The sequence below is a fragment of the Periophthalmus magnuspinnatus genome, chromosome 11 (genome assembly GCF_009829125.3).
Source record: "Periophthalmus magnuspinnatus isolate fPerMag1 chromosome 11, fPerMag1.2.pri, whole genome shotgun sequence".
Taxonomy (NCBI): domain Eukaryota; kingdom Metazoa; phylum Chordata; class Actinopteri; order Gobiiformes; family Gobiidae; genus Periophthalmus; species Periophthalmus magnuspinnatus.
In genome coordinates, this window is record NC_047136.2 from 28,330,226 (window position 1) to 28,334,113 (window position 3,888).

Consider the following 3,888-nt stretch of genomic DNA (forward strand, 5'->3'; position numbering starts at 1 on the left):
TGTGTTGAATTAATGATTTTTTTTAAAAACAAGAAATTTATTTAAGGCACTTTTTCGCATTGTTCCATCCCCATGTGTTTGACAGGTCCACCAGGTTATCAAACTCGGACTCACTTGTCGAAGGCACTGGGCACTTGCCACTTGGCCACCTCACCAAATGGGAAAAAAAGCTGCCAATCAGATGCTATATTTATGTGTTGTGTCCAAATAGTCAAATAGAACGCTGACATCCCAGGATGCTCAAATCCCTCTTTCATGTTAAGGTGGTGGTTCGAGGGGTACAACACAGTTTTTCTTCCACTGTCTGATGACGTCCCCAGTTGTGGTCAGCACCTCTCCACTCACAAAGCACATAGTGCTTCACCAACACAGTTTACATTGTGGGTGGAGAGCTACTGACCTCGACTGGGGGTGTTTTCAGACAGTGGAAGGAATACTTTAAGGATATCCTCAATCACACTGTTACATCCTCCGAGGAGGAAGATGTAACAGTGGGATTGAGGACTTGCGGGGCGACTCATCCACCACTCTGGGCCGAAGTCACTGAGGTGGTTGGTAAGCTCCTCGGTGGCAAGGCTCCAGGAGGTGTGGTCGTCAGGGATAGTACTGCTGGACTGGCAGACTGGGTGGTGGTCCCTCTCTTCACACTCCTCAGCCTCACTGGTAAGGTCTATTTCCCAGAACCCAACCGGTAGTCAAACCTCGTATTCAGGAGGAGCAGTGTGGTTTTCGTCCCAGTTGCAGAACACTAGACCAGTTCTAAACTCTCCACTGGGCGCTCGAGGGTTCATGGCAATCAATTCAACCAGTCCTCCAAATCCGAGTCCATGGTTCTCAATCAGAAAAAGGTGGCTCTGTGGATAAGTGGAGAGTCCTTGCCTCAAGTGGAGGAGTTCAAGTATCTCGGGCATCTTGTCCACAAGTGAGGGAAGGATGGAGAATGAAATTGACAAGCGGATCTTGGAAGCTCGGAGAAGAGCTGCAGCTCCACCACATCGAGAGGAGCCAGCTGAGGTGGCTTGGGTATCTGTCCTGGATGCCACCCGGACGCCTACCTAGGGAGATTTTCCGGGCATGTCCCACGAGAAGGAGGCCCTGGGGAAGACCCAGGACATTCTGGAGGGACTGTGTCTCTCGGCTGACCTGGGAACACCTTGGGGAAGACAGGAAGATCTGGAGGAAGTGTCTGGGGTGGGGCAAGTCTGGGAGTCCCTGCTTAGACTGCCCAGGATAAGCAGAAGGAAATTAATGAAACCTGGCGAGGTTACTGCTCTTAAGATTTTAGCTTGTACATAAATAAATTTAAGTGAACCAAGGAAAACCCAGACAAAGAAATCCACACCCAAGTGCTCATACCATTTTACCCTGTTACAGTAACTAGAGAGACTCTGGATTTGATTTCAAAATAAACTTTATTAATCACCAGAATCATATTGTACACATTGACCTCTGACCTCTGACCTTTTAAATACATTTTATCTGTTCATTTATTATATAAATCTTTATTTTTGTTTTTCTCTAGAGTGTCATCCATTTAAAATAAAGCACCATCTGAAGAGGGATTGTGATTGGTCCATTGTGGAATAGGGTTCTGTGATTGGCCAACTGTGTGCACAGTGTTTTGAAATTCCACAGTTACAGTGTTGTCATCTGTGACTGGCAAGGTGTGTGCACAGTGTTTTGAAATTGCACAGTTACAGTGTGGTCTTCTGGGATTGACCAGCTGGTCGCAGTGGGCTCTGTGATTGGCTGGTGCAGTGGAAACGGAATCTCAGGAAGTGGACTTTTGGTTTGATGTGAAAATCAGCAGGAATCCTCCAGTTCCACATTTTCTGAACCTGACAAAAAACAAAATAAGATTATAAATAATAAATAAGACCACTAAGAGAGTGTTTTACACCAGATATCCACTGTCAGAATCTGGGTATTCACTTAGAACAGGCTAAAGAGGCCCCTAGAAGGAATCAAAACACTGGTCAAACCCTTAGGCTTAAGGTAAGTGTAGGGTATGGTTAGGGTACGGTTAGGGTAGGGTTAGGGTTAATTTAGGGTTAGGTTAGGTTAGGAGTAGGGTTAAGGTTAGAGTAAGGGTAGGGTTCTTTATCTCCAAAAAAATTATGAGCAGTTTGACTCACCTTCAGGACCCTGAGAGTAGTACGATTCTGTGGCTGGACCTGGGTCTGGACCTGAGGAGAACAAGAACCAGATCCACCAGAGCGAACACTATAAATCTGTTTTCTACAAATCTATTTTCATAGGGTTAAGGTTTATATTTATACATCCATGGAAAAGGGATAGGGTTAGTGTTTTGGTAGGGTTAGGGTTAGAGTTACTAACTCAAGACAACACTTACATTCTTCTAAAGAGAACCAGGGCACAAATCATCTCTCATAAACGCTTTTATTCTAATGTTATTTACATAGTTCTGTACTATCTGGTCTGTTAGACCAGATTACAATGTCTGGTTATCACAGTTATTGTCACTACATTAGCCCCATTACATCTTTGTTTTTTTTGTTTTGTTTTGTTTTTCAGTGCTTTTCCATTTGTTTGCATGAGCCTAATAATCCAATATTAATTCATAAACATGTGTTAAGGAAACAAAACACAGCCCCAGGTTACAGCATTATAACTATAAGCTCACATGAGACAGTTTTGTGTGATATAGCACCTTTAAATGGACTAGTTTGTTTCAGAATCCTGCACAGTAACCCACAGGTGTACACCTAACACATATGTATACCTAACACTACATGTGTAGAGCTAAAGCCAGATGTGCAGGCCTAGACATAACACTGTATGTGTAGACCTAGCACTACATAGGTAGACCTAACACCACATGTACAGTAACACCACTTGTGTAGACCTAAAGCCACATGTGTAGGGCTGTTGAAGCATCAACAGCGAAGCAAGGCAAGAAATTAAACTTTGGTCAAATCCAAGAAAAGCACATGTTTCCCTTTACAAATGCACAAAACATCTGTACAATTTTCAAAGCAAAACTCTGTCATAGTAACAACTAGAAATGTGTTTGAAACAAATTGCAAAGTGTGCACGACAGAAAAACATGACTACACCTCAGTCATAGTAATATAAACAATTATGGACACACTTTGGTAGAGTGGACTGACCCTCCTCCACAGACAGAGACCAGGTGCCAATGAAAAGGAGCAGAGAGGACTCTGGAAATAGTGTCGAGGCTCATATTTTATATTGGCCTTTTCAAAAGAGAGATGCACAACAGCAATACGTCACTACCCCATAGAGATCTAAATGTGAGCTAGCTGGGCACCATTGTGCATAGAGCAAATTCTGGTTCAGACATGGTTTGTACCTGGAATGGTCCCTGTTTAAACATAATTTACTTCTTAATTATTCTGTTAAGGCCTAGTTTAGTCCTGGTTCGGTTCTGTTTCAGTTCTCATTAAGTCCTGGTTCACAACAGACTGGTTATGTCTTGGTTCTCTGTAGCTACAGTAAGTGTACATAGAGCTTAGGGACTCACCAGGCTGTGTGTTTGTGAGGGGCACATCGGTTACAGCTGCTGCTCCTGAAACAAAACAGTGTCATTAAGGAAGTCATCTGCTCCTCTGACCCTCTCCTCTGCTCTTCTGATCCTCTCCTCCCCATCCTCTGCTCCTCTGACCCACTGACACCTCCGCTGACCCTATCTTCTGCATCTTCTGCTGCTCTGACTTTCTCCTCTGCTCATCTGCTGCATTTCTCTGTTCATGTATTCACTATCTGACCCATGTACCAAACCCAGTCTGGACACATTGTACTTTATTTATAAAAACTGAAAAGCAGAGGCTTCTGTATTTATGATGGGAATATACCTGAGTCTGTAGCTGTGTCTGTCACTGTGGTAACCAGCTCTGTCTGAGAGAA

The 3,888-nt window shown here is 43.7% G+C and overlaps 1 long non-coding RNA gene across 1 annotated transcript; it reads right to left on the reverse strand.

Annotated features, from left to right (window-relative positions):
- Window positions 1-1,611: 1,611 nt before the first annotated feature.
- On the reverse strand, window positions 1,612-3,888 carry LOC117379148 (uncharacterized). Its single transcript, XR_004542040.2, has 4 exons — window positions 3,837-3,888; window positions 3,506-3,550; window positions 2,136-2,186; window positions 1,612-1,838 (listed from the first exon to the last, which is right to left on the reverse strand). It is a non-coding gene; the product is annotated as an uncharacterized LOC117379148 (long non-coding RNA).